The sequence below is a fragment of the Haplochromis burtoni genome, unplaced genomic scaffold (genome assembly GCF_018398535.1).
Source record: "Haplochromis burtoni strain Fernald_Lab_line unplaced genomic scaffold, NCSU_Asbu1 Contig_97, whole genome shotgun sequence".
In the NCBI taxonomy this organism is placed as follows: Eukaryota; Metazoa; Chordata; class Actinopteri; order Cichliformes; family Cichlidae; genus Haplochromis; species Haplochromis burtoni.
In genome coordinates this window covers 131789-154035 of record NW_024582458.1, presented here as the reverse complement: position 1 = coordinate 154035, position 22247 = coordinate 131789, and the positions used below count along the sequence as shown (strand labels likewise).

Genomic DNA, 22247 nt, shown 5'->3' with positions numbered 1-22247 from the left:
CTAAATGCATTGCTTTATGCTAAACAGAATTAACAGGAGTGTTCGCTTTTCACATTTTATTTTTACATAAATTACCCACCTCAGACAAATTGCTGAACGTTTCTTTGGAGAAATTGCCTCTCAGAAATTTGACCGATCCCGACAAATCCCAGTCCAACTCTCACCAGCAGAATGTTTATTGAATTGCTCATTGCTAAGTCGAGAGTACACTCGGAACCTGTCGGAGCTCCTTCACAAACCTGAGTGGCTCATGCAGGAGCTGCAACCTGTTTCTTGTAATTCACCTTCTTCTTTATAGATGACAGGTTCATGTTGAAAGTAGTGGTTGTTCTCTTCAATATTTCAAACTTCCACTTTATGTCCTGGTAACAGATGTTTTTTGACTGTACTTAAATACCATGAGTTTATTGCTTTAAGCTTCAAACTGTCGTCCCTCACCGTGAGTGTCAGCATCACAGCTGCTCTCTGTTTCTTTTACCTGATGTTGTCATGACTATTATTTCACATTTAGCTCAGCAGCTTGGTATGCCTGCTGATCAACATGCCAGGTATAAGTAACAATCAAACTTCCATTTTTTGTCCATCGTCTGACAACCGAAACGGTAAAATATGTTATGAGAGCAACATCACCGTGAATCGGACTCCATTAAATGATTGCGTAAATGATCACAGAGCTTTGGGACATCTTTCTCCTTCACTTTTCTGTTCTTTCGTATTTATTCTGCTATGTATGTACAAAGACATAGTCCCACACTAATGAGTAGAATCATTAAGATCCAAATACTTCCTCAACCATACTTTCATTTTAAGTCCAATGCCTACAAAAGGGAGACAGTCGTCATGGCCCAGGTTGGCACACACTGGCTAGAATGGCAGTGCTTATTTCCTGTAGTGCTGATTGAGTCTGCAGATATACACAGTATCCAAGATGTAAATACAGCTGAGCATTTTGCCATATCCATCTTGGTGTTTTGAAACTGGATATCAACAGACAAGGTCTGACAAACCCACAGACACTGCACACTCAAATGCAAGCTAGTAGATAGAGTCACCCCAAAGCACAGCCTGCTTTAGCCTCCTTTTTGACACTAATGGGACCATCAAAAACATTGTGCTGTATTAAATAAGCCTTGCGATTGATACCATTAACTCATCAGAAAAGGCTTCATGTACATAAGGGTTGTGCTCTCACACACTTCTTGACAAAGACTAAAAGTAAATAAATACATTCAATGTTTAATTTCAATATCCAGCTAATATTCATTCGCTGTTCCTTGATTATGCTAGGCTAATCATTAACCACTCTCCCTCTCTACATGCAGTAAGAGCTGCACAGGTGGATACAGGTGGATGGTGCTACGTTAGCCTCACAGCAGTGCTGGCTACTACAACTTTTCTGGTGGGAATCCAGCTGATTACAGCTGAACAGTTTTTAAAATATTCAACTTTACAATTGAATTTTGAGTATCAGTTGAAAGCACTATTCACCACACCTAAAGAATAATCTGTGCATAAATCATTTGCTACTGTAGTTTATACATAAGATTCCTTCTTTTCTTGCATTGTACAAATGAATAGCACCTTCCTTAAAATTTCACTAAAATAGTTGTATCAGTAAGTATAAGTCAAATATCTCATATACAAATTCTGAATAATAAAGAGTTCAACTAAAATTGTAGTTAGTCTCTGCTGCCTTTATAAAGCAAGCAGCATAAACTGTGACAGGATGGATAACTAACCTGTGATTGGGTTTGAAAAGCAAGAAGTGTACCTGATAATGGTTAACAACATGTGACATGTGATGTTTTTGTGTAATGTATGTATGGTCGGAGGGTAAGATGGCGCCGCCATTGCGTGCAATAGGTCGGCAGCCTTAACCCTCTCAAAGCAGGCGTTGCAGATTTGCAACAGTTAAAAACTAACAACCTGATTACCCCACATACATATTTTATGAGGTTTTTTTACTCAGAAGTATCACTGCAGGACTGTGCATTAGCAACAAAAAGTTTAATTTGAGCCTGAGAGGGTTAACCTGAAATTTCCCCTGTGGGACTAATAAAGGTATATCAAATCAAATCAAATCAAACTCTTTCTATCCATTCATAATGCAGCTGGTGACATCCTTCCTGTCTTCTTACACCTATCGTCTAACTCACAAGCACTCTGTGTGCTCACTGGATGAAACTGAACATTTAAACGCAGCAGTAGGGCTGTGCGATATGACCAAAATCTCATATCCTGATATAAGACATCTATCGTCCTGATAACGATATAAATCACAAAAAATTTACATTTTCTGAAAGTTCTGTGAATCTCGGGCAGCTCGACTTGCGTGAAGTGTTTCCAGCTGGGCGTTGTGTACCTGGAGTCGAGTGTTTTAACCGATGCATGAAACGATACATTTTTAGACATAAGTTGTAATGGCCGCCATTTTCTTTGTATTTATTACAAAGCCTGTTCTAGTGTTTGAGTCTAAGGTTTATTTTTTAGCACCTGGCGGCTCTTTTTTGCTTCTCATCCGTAAACACTCTGCATACTCTTTCACGTAATTCAGTTTATTTTGAAAAGTCTCAACAGGATCTTGAGCTTTATTGTGAAAGGTTTATGTGGAACATAAACAAGCGGACACCCGATGGTTTTACGTCGTTGTTGCAAACTACAACCCATAAAACAGCGCTTGTCCGTCTGTACGTGGTTATTTAAATACAGGGAGTGCAGAATTATTAGGCAAGTTGTATTTTTGAGGAATAATTTTATTATTGAACAACAACCATGTTCTCAATGAACCCAAAAAACTCATTAATATCAAAGCTGAATGTTTTTGGAAGTAGTTTTTAGTTTGTTTTTAGTTTTAGCTATTTTAGGGGGATATCTGTGTGTGCAGGTGACTATTACTGTGCATAATTATTAGGCAACTTAACAAAAAACAAATATATACCCATTTCAATTATTTATTTTTACCAGTGAAACCAATATAACATCTCCACATTCACAAATATACATTTCTGACATTCAAAACAAATCAGCGACCAATATAGCCACCTTTCTTTGCAAGGACACTCAAAAGCCTGCCATCCATGGATTCTGTCAGTGTTTTGATCTGTTCACCATCAACATTGCGTGCAGCAGCAACCACAGCCTCCCAGACACTGTTCAGAGAGGTGTACTGTTTTCCTCCTTGTAAATCTCACATTTGATGATGGACCACAGGTTCTCAATGGGGTTCAGATCAGGTGAACAAGGAGGCCATGTCATTAGTTTTTCTTCTTTTATACCCTTTCTTGCCAGCCACGCTGTGGAGTACTTGGACGCGTGTGATGGAGCATTGTCCTGCATGAAAATCATGTTTTTCTTGAAGGATGCAGACTTCTTCCTGTACCACTGCTTGAAGAAGGTGTCTTCCAGAAACTGGCAGTAGGACTGGGAGTTGAGCTTGACTCCATCCTCAACCCGAAAAGGCCCCACAAGCTCATCTTTGATGATACCAGCCCAAACCAGTACTCCACCTCCACCTTGCTGGCGTCTGAGTCGGACTGGAGCTCTCTGCCCTTTACCAATCCAGCCACGGGCCCATCCATCTGGCCCATCAAGACTCACTCTCATTTCATCAGTCCATAAAACCTTAGAAAATCAGTCTTGAGATATTTCTTGGCCCAGTCTTGACGTTTCAGCTTGTGTGTCTTGTTCAGTGGTGGTCGTCTTTCAGCCTTTCTTACCTTGGCCATGTCTCTGAGTATTGCACACCTTGTGCTTTTGGGCACTCCAGTGATGTTGCAGCTCTGAAATATGGCCAAACTGGTGGCAAGTGGCATCTTGGCAGCTGCACGCTTGACTTTTCTCAGTTCATGGGCAGTTATTTTGCGCCTTGGTTTTTCCACACGCTTCTTGCGACCCTGTTGACTATTTTGAATGAAACGCTTGATTGTTCGATGATCACGCTTCAGAAGCTTTGCAATTTTGAGACTGCTGCATCCCTCTGCAAGATATCTCACTATTTTTGACTTTTCTGAGCCTGTCAAGTCCTTCTTTTGACCCATTTTGCCAAAGGAAAGGACGTTGCCTAATAATTATGCACACCTGATATAGGGTGTTGATGTCATTAGACCACACCCCTTCTCATTACAGAGATGCACATCACCTAATATGCTTAATTGGTAGTAGGCTTTCGAGCCTATACAGCTTGGAGTAAGACAACATGCATGAAGAGGATGATGTGGACAAAATACTCATTTGCCTAATAATTCTGCACTCCCTGTATAAGAGAAAGAGAGAACTTTAAGAAATTAATATAACCACTACAGTGACCATCAAAACGATGAAAAAATATTGCCGTAAACAGTTTATTTTGCAACACCACAAAACAAACGATAGTATAAAATGAAACGATAGATGTTTTTATATCGTCATCCGATATATATCCTTATATCGAACAGCACTGCACAGCAACACACAGTTCTCACTGTGACATTTTAATAAAACCAGTGCTATTCCATATTCAACTGCTAAACTTGAGCAGCACACTACCTAAAAGCCTCTTTTAGCACTTTAAGTAATATTCTGAGGATCTGGTTTCAGAAGCTGATAATGGGTTTTATGTTTGTGGCTCCTTGTGGGATGATTAGAAGGACTGGCAGTAAGAGCTGCCATAGCTGAACTGACACTGACAGAGAAAGCTAAAGAAGCTCAGACTTCACATGAAGAAAACACTAACACAAAGTGTGAAACACACTGACAGGTAATGTTTGGGGAGAGCCATGTAAAACTGCCATATTGAAGAGAGGTGCACACTTTGGAAGGAGTTAGTTAAAGAAAGTTAAAGAGGAACTTCCTTTGGATAGGAGTTTCCGGACAGCAGGGCCTTTGTCTGCTTTACTTCAAGCCAGCCACAGTATACTCTATCTGACATTTACACAGCCTCTTAGCTGTAATAGCTTGAGGTGCAATAGCTCTTCTCAAGAGAACATGTGGCAAATTCCAGTCTTACTATATTCAGCCTCTCCGGCTGACAGATCCACAGCTCAGCTCCTCGCAGCCGGCTGAATCACCTTGTTGTTCCCAGCCGAAACCCTGCCACTGATCAGCCTGAAGATTAGATGGGGCTCTGGCATTCCTGGCTGCCCAGCTCCATCTGATTTAGTGCTCCAGACAATAACAGGCAAATGTGCTTCTGCACAAAGCAGGGAAAAATGAACATGTCTGATGACTTATGGGTTGCACTCTATTGTGTGAATCTGAGCTGACCTCTAGATCAATAGGCCAGGAGGAGGAGAGACTACATCCCTCAGCCTCCAGAGATGCAAAGGCTGCTCTCTTCACTAATCTTATCTCTGCTGTATGCAAACAAACACACCATGAGCTATCATTATTAAAATGCTTTCAGCAGACAGAGACTTTGTGGTAGGAAATCACAATGAGGTGTAATTATCTTGCTGCTGTCACCCGAGCTTCTTTAAACTATGCTGCTGCTTGCCATCATGCTATGCTATATTAGCATTTACATATTTTACACAAGACTGAAATTACAAAATGCTCCAGCGCAGCTGTTCCTGTGTCTGTGCTCGCACCCATGAAGTCAACTGGCAGCCTAAATCTGCCAGCACAGGGTCCAGGTCCTGTAATGAGCGAGCAGAGACTAAATCAGTTGTGGCTGATTGTTGGCCGAGGCTGTTGGGGAGCAGTTGGCGTCTCTCTTATCTGTATTTAAAAGGCAAACAGATCGCTGTGTTTCCCTCCCTCTGGCTGTCCTTATGGTTTTTATGTGTCATTTATTTGAGTGTGTTTGGGCGTGTCTGTGTGCTCAGCTGGCAGATGCAGTAAAAGTGAGAACACTGCTGCTTTTAAGGGGGAGAAAATAGAGCACCTTTTTCTTTCTCCTGCTCTGGCTTTCACAACACTCCACCGGTCCATTAAAACCCAAACACACTGACCACCTATCAAGCAGGAAAAAGCTGATCCATTGTGATGAAGGGATAAGTCACCTAACGTCAGGTTGCCTGCCAATTTAACCTGTTTAACAACAAAACTGACGTAAATCCTTATGTGTGGTCGACAACATGACAAGATGCTCTTATATCAGGATGCAGCCATTCACAGCATTTTCCAGTATAGTATAACAGCTGGTTATAGCCAGTATAGTCACAGGATTCCCTGAGTTTTGTCATTTCTTCTTATTTTGTGATCTGCTTCCTTAAGAATTTGGCTAGGTGCTGGTCACCAAAAGGTGGTGGATTTTCTGTTAAACTGTGTTGAGCAACGGTCAGAGCTGCACACAACCATCTGGACACTGCTCTGACACAGAGCATCATGTATGACTAGCAAATGTAGCGTCATGTAGATCTAGTATCACAGAAAAAGGACACCTGTGTTGGACAAAAGGTTGAGCTAACTTAGCTAGCTGACTGTGTTTGCTAGCTCTTTACCAACACCAATACCATCACTTAAACTGACACATTACAGACTGGAAACCGTGCTTATTAGCATATTTTACCCTCATTTTTTGTTCAATTTAAAACAAAACGGACTGTTGGACTGACAGTGGCTGGTTCAAAACTGTGAACATAGTCTCCAGTTTCCAGTCTCATTGCTACAGGTATATAAAATTAAGCACCTAGTGATGTAACAGGTTCTCATCCCAACGCATAAAATAGTTACAATTGTGACAAATCGTCACTATTTTACGCATTGGGAATGAGAGTAGGCGGGAATAGGGCTGGGCCATATCATATCGTTCACGGATATCAAATATCGGTATAATGTTGCGCAACGATAAGAAAATGAAATATCGCGATAGAATATGGGTAAAACGTGCATGAGCGCACTACACATACTCGTTTTCATACGCACATTTTCGCACGTTTTCATACATGCATGGCGGCGACAGAGAATGAGAAGGGTGAAAGCAGATCGTTGAATGAAACGGATGAACCAGAATCGGTTTGTAAAAATGCTGCAACTGCTGCTGGAACTGGTTTAGCTTTCGTCCGTCAGATACACAGCAAAGCATTATTTTTGGTAGAGCATGCTAGCGGGCCGTCGTTATTACCGTGTTTTTTGGAAAATGCGGCACACTTAAAATCAATCCTTTGATTTTTCTGAAAATCGGCAGTGCCCCTTATAATCAGGGGTGCACATAAGTGGTCCGCAGGTGCGCATTCGCTGTCAAAATAAAAAACGCGCACAAGATAAGAAGTTGCAACGCGTGTTTCTGTACATAAGATTTTCTGGAGGAGGACAGACATTTGTTTAGAACTCTTAAAGATGTCAAAGAAGCTCCTTTAAGCAATTACTTTGGTGTTCCTCCACCTCCAAAGAAATGTCAGAAGGAGTCCGAACCGCAAAAGAAGTGCGTATTCTCGGAGAAGTGGTTGCAGGAGGTGAGCTGGCTTCAAAAAAAATTATGAACGCACAGAAATGTGGTGCGGAATATGCCGTGAAAATCCCACTCTAGCGGACAAAAACAGTGCCTTTTATATGTACGCAAACGCGTGTTGCAACTTCTTATCTGGTGCACGACTTTTATTTTGACAGCGAATGCGCACGTGCTTATAATCCCGTGTGCCTTATGTATGAATTCTGGTTGTGTTTACTGACCTCGAAACGATTTTATGTACACGGCGCTCGGAAATCTGTCAAATGTTTTAATACGACTTTGCTACGTGCTGTGCTTCAACATAATATTACCGTATTGTGTGTGTATAACCTCTTTTTAAGTTTTGTGGATATTATACATGGTTATGCTGAGGATATGTCGGCCAATTTCCACTGGAAATGCCTTTTGGTTAAACTGTCAGCAAGGAATTTGCATTTGCACTGTTAAATTTTTATATAACTTTAATGCACATAAAAATCAGCTGCTTGTTTAAGTGAAAATACATTGATGGTTTTTTTGCACTAATAAAGTTGTGGAGTTGTAAAGTCTTTTGTCTAGTGTCAATTATATCGTCAGTTATATCGTTATCGCAAATTTTCAAATTATATTTGAAAAAAAAATTTTTTGGTCATATCGACCTGCTCTAGGTGGGAATGAATCTATACATGAGAAATAAAAATAGTAATAATAACAAAGCACTATTACCTTAATCTGTTCACTTTCAGATCCTGAATCAGCTTGGAATACACTTTGTAACGGCCACAACATGAAGCTATTTTATTGTTGATTTATCAGTGATACTTTCATGTGTTTGTGTTGGAATGGATGGCTTGAGCCTCTGCTATATTGGAGTATAGTGAGAACCCAGGGCGCTTTATAAGGACGTGGACGGATACCTTTTGCGTTACTATGAGACGCCTCGGGTGTGACAAATCGTCGGTATATTACACGTTGGGAATGATAATGCCCTGAGTCATGCAGTCTAAAAACTGTGAAAGAATGAAACTGCTTATGAAATGATTGAGGGTGAAAGACTCCTGAATACCAGTAAGTTGCAGTGAAGTAGAAATTCAGACAAGGAAAATGTCAGCCAAAGCAAAGTAGAGAGCAAATGAAAAGAATGAAGGGATAATTAAAATGTACATAAAACAAATGAAAACAAAAAAAAAAACTAATAAAAACAAACACAACCCTAGAAATCGGTACACATTTCCTGCTTTTTCCATTTTTAGGGTGTTTTTTTTTCCAGTTACAGAGATAGAGCTACACAGTCCTTAGAAAAGAATACTTTTCATAGGTCAACTAATAAAGATGTTTGTTTTTAACTGAGCTATCAAGACTCAAATACAACAAGGAACTGTTCAAAAGCCACCAATAAGGAAACAGCGGACTATGGAGTCAACAAAGAACAGGACACAGATCCCAGGGGACGTTCATCACACACAGTCGTGCCTTGATGCTCAGATGCACAAACGTCTCAATGTGTTTTCAGCTGAGAGTTGGAGTACGCTGAAGCTGTGGATCAGCTCATCTGAAGATGCAACTGCATTTTGTATGTGGCTGCGACAGGAGCCATGGAGACAAGACGGAAATAGACGCAGGCACTTAGGAAACAGCAAACATGATCAGAGCTGAGAAAACGAAGCACGATGTATGCTGGACATGATGTGCCTGCACCGAAAAACGTGGCTGATTATGTAAGGCCAATGCATATTGAATTATCTCTGTACTGTATTGTGTCAGTGAAGACGCACCCCCCACCCCGAACCCCCACTCCCCGAACTCAAACACGGGTATATTCAGGGCATTGTGGTTCTGCTTCCTTTCACTGCTGTGTAGGAGTAGAATTAGACCAAGCTGATGCAGTGTGGCAGTGGTGTGAAGGGTTGAGTGAAGAAAAGAGCAGGAGCGAGAAGCACAAAAACAAGACAGGAAAGCTGAAGGAGAAGCGAGAGGGGGGAGGGGTTAGTAATGGTGAGGAGTGGGTGAAGTGGGCTAAGTTAATGGTTGGAGGATATTACATATAGCGATAATGAGAGGGAGGGACAGCTTAATTAGGGGGATGATAGACACTGGGAAGCAAAGCTAAAGGGTTATATGGAGCAAGAGCTCTATTACAGAGGGGAGTTGGGGACATCATAATCCCTGTGGCCTTATAAGTAATTACTATGTGATAGTGAGAGAGAATGGTAAAACCTATCTACTGTCAGCAGAATTGGAATTAACTCCCTAACGGTTCCTTTACTGCAGCATGGTTTAATATGTGTGTGTGTATGTGTGTGTCCGTGCGCGTGTGTTAGCTGCACTTCTAGCCTTTAAAGATTTAAGTGGGTGACTTTCAGAGTGAGCGCATTTGTGCATATTGAGGGCATTTTTTTCAGGCTGCACTTCTATAAAGAGTGAAACGGTTTAGGTGTAGGAGATGCGTTTAAGGGTGCAGGACTGTGTAACACCCCTCCTCTGGGCGTATGGATATAAAATCAGCAGGAGGTAAGGTTAGTGTACTTGAAAATTTTAACCCAGCAAGCAGGCTGGCATGTTTTTTCCCCCTGTCCCACAGACCGATGCGCAGTAACACGCTGCTCACCTGCTGTGGTACAGCAACATTCACCTTGTTAGGCAGAAGAAGACTTAGACTAACATTACAGGTCCCTGACGATCACTAGCTCCAGTGCTGCACACAGTAATTTAGCAAGCTGTGTACTGTGAGTTCAAGCAGACCATTTTTACTCACCAAAGTAAGTCTCTGACCTGACCAGAAGAAATTCAAATTTCTTCCACTTCGTGTTGCTGTGGCTGAACCAGGTCAGATGTAATTACAGACCTGCTGAGCGGCAAAAGATTTATCAGCCACCGACTAAGTGCAACACCCTCCACTGAAACGCTCGGAAAAGAAGTGAGCAACACAAAAATAACGTGAGACTGTGTGTGTAACCGCTTTATCAGGTGTGTTGGGTGTGGCACCGTACAACGTGTTGCATTTAGAGTACTATATCCTTTCTCAATGAGCTGTCACGCCGAAAGTATGGGTTTCACGCCACAGGGTGAAAGACTCTGAACAAACTACACTACAAAGTACTCTAACAAGTTACCTGTGATAAAGTAACTACCTCTGCTGTGGTTGAATAAATATCAATTTTTGAAAGCAGTAACACAAGCTGAGCACACCAAGCTAAACAGACCTACTGGCATCAGCTGCAGTCCACAACTGTTGATTGCTCTGTAAGTAATCTAAATATCTATTATTTTACTTCATAATTCATTAAATAAAGTACGCTGTGTACTTCCTGGGTTATTTCTGGCTTACTACCATGCTCAGTCACCACCGAAACACTCAGAATTACAATCCAACAGCAATGATTCTGTGTTGAGTAAATAGACAGAAATTTGCATCGTTCTGCTATTTGTGACTATTACTGAATAGATTATACACAAACTGCACCTCATCAAACACAGGAAGCTGTGGTACAACTTTGGTAACGATAAAAAAGCATCTTTGTCAGTTAAATAAACAGCTGTGAAAATGTATTTATAACTAGAAAAGTTACATTTTAGAGTTTTGAACACACTTGTGTCTTTATACTGTACATTGCTGCAGGACCTTCGTTCAGCCTCTGTCTGAAACTGTTACTCAGACAGTTCATGACCGATGTAGAAACCTAAAGAACTGTTGACTACAAATCGTCAGTACAGCCGCTAACAAGAAGTTTTATCCTGATAGGACTTCACACTGTGCCTCTGAGTGACGATTCAACATGTGAATACTGCTGAAATCACAGAATCACCAAGACTTTAAAGTGTGGCCGGAGATTTTGTCAGAGAACCTCTTTTTGTTATAAAATCAGGATTTAGCAGTGAAAAAAAGAAGCCTGGAAAACGGTGTGAAACTAGAGAGACTATTAGTCTTCAGTTCAACATTTACGATGTTACGCTGGTGCTGAAACATGGAGTTTGACATGAGTGCGTGTTGGCCACCTTGTAATATACTGCTGGGAGAAGCTGGGCTCTAGTGTTTCTAATGAAGCACTCAGGTCACTATCAGTGTAAAAGTGGGACCCTGTCAAAACCAGATCACTACATCTGTGCTTGCTGATCCACCAGCTGTGGGATAAAGAAGAGCTGGCCTCTAAGAAGACCAACACACCAAGTACGTGCTGCTTGTTGAATGATGTAATTAAACACATCCACACACCGCTTGATTTTTGTTTGTTTTTTTCATTCTAAAACATTATCACTTTGCTGCTTGTGAGTTTTCTTTGGTGCTGGTTAAAATGCCTTTGGCAAGCAAAATTATTTCTCTACAAAGAAAAAACCTTGACCTCTTTTTGGGCACACACACTCCACACTCCATGCATGGACATGCACCACAACTAAAACCACCAACAGAGCCTAACTGTGGGAAATATAGACTCAACTGTGACCCCAAGACATTATTTTAAGTGAATACAATACTGTTTCCAGCCATGTATTCAACAAACTAGACAACTACCATAGGTGGAGACACTACTTGTTTCCATATAACAGCTAACTCAGCTGCCATGCTACTCAGTATGAAGACAGTGCTGAGAGTACAGTAATCAGATATACTGACTTGTATACTGGCTGACGGGTATAGAGTTCGGCCTGAAATGTACTCGGGCACAGATAATGAGGACAGCAACAATGAGCCAAAAACAGAAGCAGCGCAGGTGCATGTGAGGCTGCAGCAGAAAAACAGAGTCATGTAAGCCAGGCTACACTCTGGTTTCAGTAAACTGCAGACATAACAGAGCAGAACGAGGCTACAGGCCAATATTACAAAAAGAAAAAAACAAAAACTCAAAAAAGCAACAAATTTGTGTCATCAGCAGGAAAGATCTAACCTGGGGACTTTTGTGCAAACACACACACACACACACACACACAGTTCATTACCTAGTGTTTGCTAATCCTGCTCCCGATGCTTCGACTGTTTAGTTAAGATAAGAACCTTTTGTTAAAACATGTGCAGCCCTGCAGTTTTTCCCCTGCTTATTTTCTGATTTACTAAAGAGATGTGAAAGAATCCTGCAGTTTCACTTTATATTTCAGAAAATCATTCACAAGATGAGTGAACGCGACATGAAAATGTTTCTCCCAGACACAGTTTGTGAGGCATTCAAGGCACTACAAGGACTACACTGTAAAAAAATTGTAATATAAAAGTATTTTATTGTGCATTTTACAGTTTTGTAGTGTTTTTCTAGAATATCATTAAATTTACATAAATAGACAGTGATTTTACATTTCAAATGTAAATTAACGTAAAATCACTGTAAATGTAATAAAACATAATTTTCTTGTTTTTTAAATATATTTGTGTGTACATATGCATATTTAGATTGTTAAAATACATTCACAAATGTATCATAATTTCACAAATATTTGTCCGTTATTTGAAAGATTGAACTGTTAAATTCAAATGTAATGCTATGGAAAAATATATAAAATGATTCTTATGAACTTTTTTTACATCAAATAATGTTATTTAGGGTGATCGTGGCTCAAAAGTTGGGAGTTCGCCTTGTAATCAGAAGGTTGCCGGTTCGAGCACCAGCTCAGACACTCTCGGTCGATGTATCCTTGGGCAAGACACTTCACCTACCACCTACGGGTGATGGCCAGAGTGGCCGATGGCGCGACATGGCAGCCTCGCCTCTGTCAGTCTGCCCCAGGGCAGCTGTTGCTACAACTGTAGCTGCCTCCACCAGTGTGTGAATGTGAGAGTGAATGAATAGTGGTATTGTAAAGCGCTTTGAGGGTCTCGAAAAGCGCTATATAAATGCAATCCATTATTATTTAAACCAACTGTTAACTGTATATTTCTGTACATTTAAGTATTATTATTCATATTGCCGCATTCATTGACCTTGTTTATAGGTAATTTCATTGTTTAATCACATTAAAATGTTCCTAATTTAATGTTTAAAAGCACTTGAAAAAGGCAAAATCCCATGTAAAATTAGGGCAACAAACTGTATTGTCATTACTGAAAATAACCGTATTTTCATGGGAAAGTTATTTTCTGTTATTTTATGGTATTATTTTGGCGCCCCAGCTGCCAGAATATTACTGTTTTTGTAGGATTTTTTTTTACAGTGTACAGTGTCCTTACTGTTACTATCAAGTTAAAGAAATGTTACCTGCAAATGAATTTTTGTTTACTTCACAGCAAAAATGACAAAAAAGACTGACTCTGTGCTGAAGTGCATACAAACTAAACTAATGTGACTATTCACTGTTACATTGATTTTAGGCAAAATGTTATTATCTGTTGTTCATTCGGTGAGTTTCTTCATACAGCTGGTGAACAATGTAAAATAGTTCACTCTGCATAGACATACATGTTTACTGTGCGTTTTGTAACACAACCATATCACCCAAAGCATGTGCTACCAGCTGTCAAACAAAACTGTGACTTTGGAGACCTACTGCCAGACTGATATTTTTAAGTGCCATTTGCCTTGTCAGGCTGTTGGGATGATGGCTCATCATCCCAACAGCACTCACTGACTGACACACACACTGACGCACACATGTGTGCACACACAGTATTATCAGTTGTAAATTTCTTGCTAACATCAATAGGAAGGAGCTCTGTCCTTAGTTTGTCTTACGAATAATGGGTGTGCTGGTGTTACAGCGAGGCAGGCATTGATTTAACATAATGCACCACTGCGAGCTATGCACAACAATTGGCTGAAATGCTATTTATGTGTGTGTCTGAGCATGTGGGTGTGCGCACACAAGGAACCAATCAATGCATGTGTAGACAGGAAAAGATGCGAGCAGGAAGAGAAGGTGTAGTGAAAGAAAAGCAGAGGTGTTGGAGGTGAGGCCTTCCAACTAGAAGAAAACTAATGGCACTACCTTCAGTTTGGAATCCCACAGAGGAAGCTCTGGGTAATCTCTCAGCCTCACCTGTGAAGTCAAGAAGTTGGCACTTTAAAACTCTGCACCTCACTGTCTTATACAATCCTCAGATTTCATGACCTGTTCAAAGATTGCACCAACTCAAACTCGTTTGTCTGTTTAGTAGGGACCATGGGACCATTAAAATAGCATGTTAGGCAAGTGGACTGACCATTTGCAGGCCATTTGGGCATGTGATGGGCTTTCCATTGATTAAGTTCACTGGTCCCTGGCTGGCTACAATAGACACTTACAGATGAGTTGTCAAAAACAATCTATGCTCAAATGTGAATCAATGCTAAAATTAATATCAAATTACTATTTTCATTTGCAACAATATTGATGCTAACAGTGCCATCTTTGCCTCCTCCAGCTGACACATAACTTTACAGCACTGCTGCACACAGACAGGCACAGAGTAGTTAATATTCATAACACTGAACAACACAGTAGCATTAATTTAAAGAGGTCAGTAAAGCTCCGGTTTCAACAACATTGAAGTATTAAACAGTAATCAGAAATGTTAACCTGGCTGATGCACACATTTAAGTTAGTTTTTTAACTATTAGCAATTATCCGATAGCAAAATTAGTCATCAGTTATCACTAACGTAGTAGCTAGTGGACTGCAGGTCGCAGATGGAACATTGAGCCGTGACAGAGCAGATTAAAGACACACGAAGGACGTGTGTCTTTAATCTGCGGTGTGGTGTGGTTCTGGCTCTGTGGAGCAGCAAGGAAAACATAGCTGAGTGTGGAGAATTGATCTGAGCAAATAAAGAGTAAAATGCAGAGCAGAAATCAGATGGGTTTCAGGCCTGAAGAGCAGAGCTGAGGAACTGAAGGGCTGCAGATTCAGGGAGAAGCATGACAGGTGGATAAGAAAGGGGTTGCAGGCAGATGTTAATAAGATGATAAACCTTAAATTTTCAGTTTTAGAATGCAGTAAACCTGTTTATTTTAGTGTAACTAAAACTCAATTTTAGTCAAGTTTTTCCATAATGTTCTTCTTCGACAGTATCTTAATACATGCTCATCCAGGTGAGTTAATCCCAAAAGGCTGATTTTGTTCATCTGGACGCAGCGTTTTCAGTGGGAGAAACGTTTCATCACTCATCCAAGTGACTTCTTCAGTCTCAGCTGACTGCAGGTTTCCCCAACCTTATAAACAGTACATTTGCACAATGACTAAAACCAGCCCCCTGAATGAACAATGGGTTGTCATGACCACTGACTAACAAACACTGATCAAAGATCACTGATCATGTCCATGGGGAAATCAGGTTTCCTCAAACTGTTTATAAGGTTGATGAAACCAGCAGTCAGCTGAGACTGAAGAAATCACTTGGATGAGTGATGAAACGTTTCTCCCGCTGAAAAAGCTACGTCCAGATGAACAGAATCAACCTTTTGGGGTTCTTCTACAATAAATACAATAAATAAATAATTAAATGTATTGTGTTGTTTGCTATACTCTTAGTTTATTAGTAGATTCTAAAATATATTTTACCTTAAGGATGTGTAATGAAATGTTCTATTTTCTTTCTTATTTTTTAAAATCTAACTTATAATTGGAAGAATTAGTTGAAAATTATGTTAATTTTGGAAGAAATTATCTCTTTACTATAGTTTCTCTTGTTACAGGATGGGGTCAAAGTCTTAATGTGGGATTGAAAATGGTATTGTAACAAAATAATGGCCTAACCTTTAACAAGCTGTAGCTAAGTGAAGGGCAACTGGTTGGCAAGTGGTTGCAGGATGTTGCTGGCAGTTGATAGCTGAAATTGGTCACGAAAAGGTACAAGGTCCTGCAACAAAAACCACCTTGCAATTGCTTTGGTCATTGACTGGAGTGGTTGCGCAAACCGGAAACTGAGAATGCTTCCCTTCAAACTAAAAGTTGTAAGTTGAAATGTGCTGATTTCTTTAGTAAGGCACATTTGTACTTTGACGAGGAACAGTCTCTGTTTCAGGTTTGCAATATAATACACAATACAAGATTCACTACACCTCTGTGGTTAGTTTTTGAGTGTTTGCAGACAAGTTGGCATCTTCTACGCAAACTATCGGCAACCACTGCTCGCAACCAAAGCAATTACAAGATGGTCTTTGGTGCAGCACCTTTCTTGCAACAGATTTTACCTGGCAGCAACCAGTAACCTCCAGCAACTACTTCCCAACCAGTCGAGGAACACACATTTTTCCCTAGTGTCTGGGTTGGCAGTAGGGCTGGGCGATATGACCCAAAATTCATATCTCGATATTTTTTAGCTGGATGCCGATATAAGATATATATCTCGATAATTTTTTTTTTAAAGCCATAAGTTAAGAACAAAAAGAGAGTTCTTAGTTACACTGTGTCCCAGCTGTCACACAGGCACTTTTATTAACATACAGCACAGATGTACATGAAAAATTACTCAAAAATAAATTATGAGCATTCATTAAATAATAATGCTCCATAAATAAAAGAAAACAATGTTGTTTTTGTGCATAACAAAGAGCTCACAATTGTGCAGTCAAAATGTAAACTAATAGACGCTGAGCATAATAAAGAGACAGATTTCACAGCTGCACCACGTCTCTGAACAGGTGCCATTTGTGGTCCTTATACACACACAGTACGTATCACTCCGCGAGGCTCCTCCTCGGTAGCCGTAATCCTCCGACAATCCATCAAGCGGTGCAGCTCCGTAGCTTAGCAAAGTCATATTAAAACATTTTTTGACAGATTGCTGAGCGCTGTGTACCACATAAAATCGGTTCGCGGTCAGTAAGCACAACCAGAATTCATACATAAGGCGCACTGTCGATTTTTGAGAAAATGAAAGGATTTTAGGCCGTGCAGCCCCTCCTGGCTGCATGTCGTTAGCGCGGTTAGCTCGTTAGCGCGGTTAGCTCGCTAACACGTTGACGCCGTCCAGCCCCACGCACGGTAACTCGCTAACGGAGATTTTCCGCTTTCATCTTGTCATTGCCTGCAGGTGAAGCTATGGGGGAGGGGGAGTTGTGTTCAGTGAAGGAGAGGCGAGGCCGAGTAACGTTGCGTAGAGACAAAAGTGGACGAAAGAGAGGCAAACCTGCGGCTCCACAAGTATAATTATAACGTAACATAGACTATATCGATATAAACGATATTGTCACATCTTATATCTCGTATGAAAATATATCGATATTTTTAAAAAAACTCGATATATCGCCCAGCCCTAGTTGGCAGGGTTCGTCAGCTAGTCTCTGGGCCCATGTGACCTGCGTGACCAAGGCTAAACTTGCAGCCTCTTCAATGGCCACCAAGGGGTAATCACTCTTTAAATAAATTGTCTTCTGCCAATTGACATGGTAGTTGTTAGACTTGAAACAGTAGTTAACACTGAGCAAAGGGACCAATGTTTCTCCTGGGGTTTTTCGACATTTATGTAAGTGTAAGCTGAGCTGAGAATTTCCAACTTTGGAGCAAAGAGTAAAAGCAGAAGAGTGACAATCTCCCTGGGGGAGAGGGGAAGAGAAAGAAATGTCATTCTTCCTCCTTTACATCTGTGCTGAGCCTGAACCTAGACAGACTGAAGACAGACAAGCGTGGTGAATATTGAGTAAGTGACCTTTTGAGATAAGGCCTGGAAGGTCGTTATATTCACTGTCATCACTGTCATGAGGACTGTAACAATGAATCCATCATCATCAATCATTATTTCACAGACTGTGGAAAAAGTTTTGGAAAAGAGAACTAGTGAACTTTGAAAAAACAGGTAAACAGTCAATTACAACTTTATGGGAACCTAATAATACCCCAACATTAACCATACCTTGATGGAGGTTTGAGTGTACAGCTTTAGGTTAAAACTAATTAGAGAAGTGCAAGAGAAGTGTACTACTAGTATAGTAACATTTCATCCACTAGTTATAGCCATCTATAAGAATCCCCAGTCCATACCCTCATAACCTTTAGCTTGGCAGGCCTGTGTGTGTATGGCAACTCTGTCTGAGTAGGTATTTGTCTATGGAGAGGGGTTTTCAAATGATGCAAACCTGCTCCTGTACAGTTCTTCAAAATCCCCAAATAACTCCCAGTTTTTTATCTAGCATGTTTATCTTGCACTTGATGCTACGTCATGCATTATGCATATTATTATGTGTAATATGAAAACTGTTTGTTATGTTTACATGTGTTTATTTATTTTACTGCAGCAAATAGGAGCAGAAGTTCAAATTCCATTGTATTCCTAAATACAGGGACAGTAAGGACTTTCTGATTTTTGCACTTTGCTAAACATGGATGATGCTGTGCAGCTGTCGAACGCTGACTGGTTGACAAGTGGGCCACAACAGGGAAGGGAACAGCAGAGTTCACCAGGAATGGGAGAAGCACACAAAACAACACATCAAATATTTAAAAAAAATACAGTTCGAACACACTGTGACTGCACTGGACACTTTTCATTGTTTTTAACACTTTGTTTCTCTTCACCCCTTTGTAGGTTATAACTTTGCTCTTCTCTCCGACTGGCTGATGGCCCAACAGCAGCACAAGCAACAGTAGCCCACAGACTGCTTGCACCACATATTTTTTACACTGGCCCCATTTGACAACAAGTAAACAGGCTGTTCATAAATGCTAAAGAAACCAGGCACCACCACCTCTGAACCACCGCTTCTTCTTTAGCCTGCATCAGTTCTAACCAAGTTTATCCAATAAATTGGCAACTTGGGGTATATTGTTTTATGAATGTGCACCTTACAGCACAGGTTTCCACTCTGCTGCCCATGCCTTCACTACATTACTTTTTAAATAATATTGGACTCTCATTCACTGTTACTCTGTGCTATTCTTTAGTGCTATATCACCAATATCTCCCCTTTCTTCAAATCTCTGAACAACCATTAGACAAGTGCTGTTTTTTAGCTTAAGGATGTACAAGAAACTATATTTCAATGTGTAAAGTCAGGGTTTGGAAGAAGTAATAAGTTTGGTATAAGACATAAAAGCACCTCAGTTAACACAACAGTTACTCTCAAGGGACAATGAATGTGTGAGGTTCTCTTAAAATAGTTTTTATGTTAGCCTACCGGACACTATGGAGCCGCTAGCCTACTTATACCCAAGTCACAGCCACTAGCTGAAGTTAAGAGCAGGTAACTTTCTCGAGGTTTCCATCGTGTCCCCTGAATAATGGAACGAGTCTTGAAACGGCGCTAGCTAAAGTACCAGCATTACTTCCCAACTGAGCCGGGAGTCACGTCTATCAGGGAGAGCGATAACGCTTCCATTCATTTCCCCCTCCGGAGCTACTTACTTTTCCCGTTTCCGTCGCCCCTTTTCCCGGCGTGTGTCGCCTCAGTTTTTCCCTCCTCTCCTCCCTCTGGTACCGAGATGGAAAGAGGGAGAGAGGAAGAGAGGATGGAAGAGGAGAGTCAGGTCCAGGCGGAGGAAGATGAGACACGAGGCGCGCCGCTAAAAGCTCCCACCGCACCGGGAGCACACAGCGGAGGAGCAGGCGGTAACACGGCTCAGATCCGTTTACCCAGCCTGATATATCGCCATTATGTGGGTCAGAGATGAAGCATTCATCTCCAGTTTTCATCGCACAAGTTCATATTCATTCCGTGTGACGGTATAATCCGAAAGGGGGGTGGCATGTGTGTTAACCTATATTTGGTACAGGAGAGCCCACTGACACACTTGAAGTGTTTGAAGTGGAAGAGAAAGACATTGCGTCTCTTATAGACAGGAGCAGAAGATTAGCTGAGATGAGGAGATGGTCTGAATACTTTATGGACGTGGCGCTGTTATAAATTAGGTAATGCAGTTTCCAGTTTCACTGATATCTATTTGATCTCCTTAAAGCATACTTAGATCTTATTTTCTAGAGCAGACATAGCCCTGCACAGACAGACTAACATTAGCTGATCTTTTTTCTTATGATATTTTACATCAAAGCAGGAAATACAGAGCTTGAATCAAAATAATGAATGATGGCTGCATTCTGTTTAGGTGTGCTGGGCTTCTGCTCAACTCAGGCTTAGAAGCAACGCGCTACACTTTTGTGCTGCATATTGATGTTATAATAAAAGAAATGCAACACAAGATTGTAGGTTAGGTCACAATATCTTATTGCGCCAAATGTATTGACATTTATCACACTAGTACTTAGCTCATACTGAGTTAGTGTCAGTACTTGAGGCGTTTTCACACCTATAGTTCGTTTAGTCTGGTCTGATTCGGTTTTTACTGTGATTTGGTTTCTTTTCACAGCGAGAAATCCAAGCAAACCAAAATGCATCACTTAAAACTACATTAGAAATTCAGTCTGGTTTTTGGGACAGATGTGTCTGGGGCAGGAGGAGTAAAAGTGAAAACAGGAAAAAGGTGTTGTGTTCAGAACTATCAGAGAACATGGAGAGTTGGGTTTTTTTTGTTTTGTTTTTTTGTTTTTTTTTTTGAACATGGAGAGTTTAAGTTCAGTTCATGGCTTTTTGCTAGCCCAACAGATCTTTTCATGCATGTAGTACCTTGCTGAATCCCAGAATACAAAGCATGCACAGCATATGGGAGGTTGAGGTCTGCAACTGTTTGAATCAGTTGCCAACTTCAAAGTAACCTTGCTGCATCGAGATGGCGAAAGAACAGCAATGCGAATGACTCAGTCGCCTTTCGGTCTGCGATCAGTTTGTGATTGAATGGGGTCAAGTTGGCAGTTACATTAAATCTGTTTGCGATATTACAGTAATTAACTGATAAATATACCAAAATCACAAATCTGTTACACAGACATTCACGTTAACTGCTTACATTCAGAGTCCAGCCAGAACCTCAGCGATCTGAAATATAAATTCCTTTTTACAAACAGTACAGTCAAAGACCTGATGCTGTGACAAACACTGTGGTTGCAAAAGCTTTTTTTTTCCTGTAGTCGAATAGAAAAAACAGTTTCTGTCTCTATCTCTATAAAAACACTTTCCTGATGAATTTATGGGCTCCGTAATTTGTTTTGGGTCAAGTTGAATAAAAAATAAATAAATAAATGTTTAAATCTTGGTCATATTATGTTTCAAGAATTGTCTGATAATTGTCTGTGGCATGAAACCACATGCTCTTTGGCTGATGACTTGCCAATCACAAGTCATTAGTCAATAAATATGCAGTTTCACAGTTAGACCCACTGCTCATCGTCACGTCTGTGTTATCTAAGATGGGGACAGCACATCCGGAGAATTTAATACCGTCTATGGTTGCCTCCCACCAGAGGGTTGACAGTGTTGCATGCTCAACATCTGGTCTCTGTAAATGCTTGTAATTAGTGAAAAAAATGAAAGCAGTCACCAGGCAACCACCAATTTTTCCTAGTCACAAGCTGGTTACCATCCTATTTTTACTCTAGTGTCACAGGAACTAGTGAAGCCCTGTTGAGAAGCCTTGAGCTGAGAGTTTTCACTGTTGTCATCTTGCATCTTGGTCAAATGGATATTACAGGTGACGTGTTTAGCTGGATGTCCAGGATGTGGTGCAGGGGTTGGTCAGCATCAGTTAGCTATCCACAGATTTCACTTAGAGCTACAGACAAAGCCTTTTCATCAGATGATGGAGGAATCTGAGAGAGTGCAAAAATGAGTTTGTAATTGTTTTAAATTAAAAACGGTGACTCTCCAGTCACCATACCCTGATTTAGCCTTCTCCTTGACTATAAACAAGATCTTGTGCTTAATAAGACTTAAAACTACTGACTGAAATCCGTAAGAAAAGTGTTTCTTCAGATTAACTATCCAGGGTGTCGAGGGTCATGTTCTCATAAATATCTGTACACTTCTTTATAAAATGAAGAAGTCATGTGTTGCTGGTGTAATCCGATTACTTTTTTCAAGTAACGAGTAAAATGAGGTATTACTATTGCAAAACAAGTGATTAGATTACTGTTACTTTCCCGTAAGCGTGCTGCGTTACTGTGTTACTAAAC

General features: G+C 40.6%; 1 protein-coding gene across 6 annotated transcripts in view; it reads right to left on the bottom strand.

The window, feature by feature from the left end:
- Positions 1-19994, bottom strand: part of klhdc8a (kelch domain containing 8A) — a 64950-nt gene extending 44956 nt beyond the window's left edge. For 3 of the 6 annotated variants that reach the window (XM_005933496.3, XM_014337161.2, XM_014337163.2), the window contains exons 1-2: positions 19590-19994; positions 14258-14308 (exon numbers count right to left, since the gene is read on the bottom strand). The gene's annotated coding sequence lies outside the window, so the exon portion shown is untranslated. The remainder of the gene's footprint in view (positions 1-14257; positions 14309-19589) is intronic. The other 3 variants (XM_005933497.3, XM_014337160.2, XM_014337162.2) reach the window with 1 other exon arrangement.
- Positions 19995-22247: the final 2253 nt, after the last annotated feature.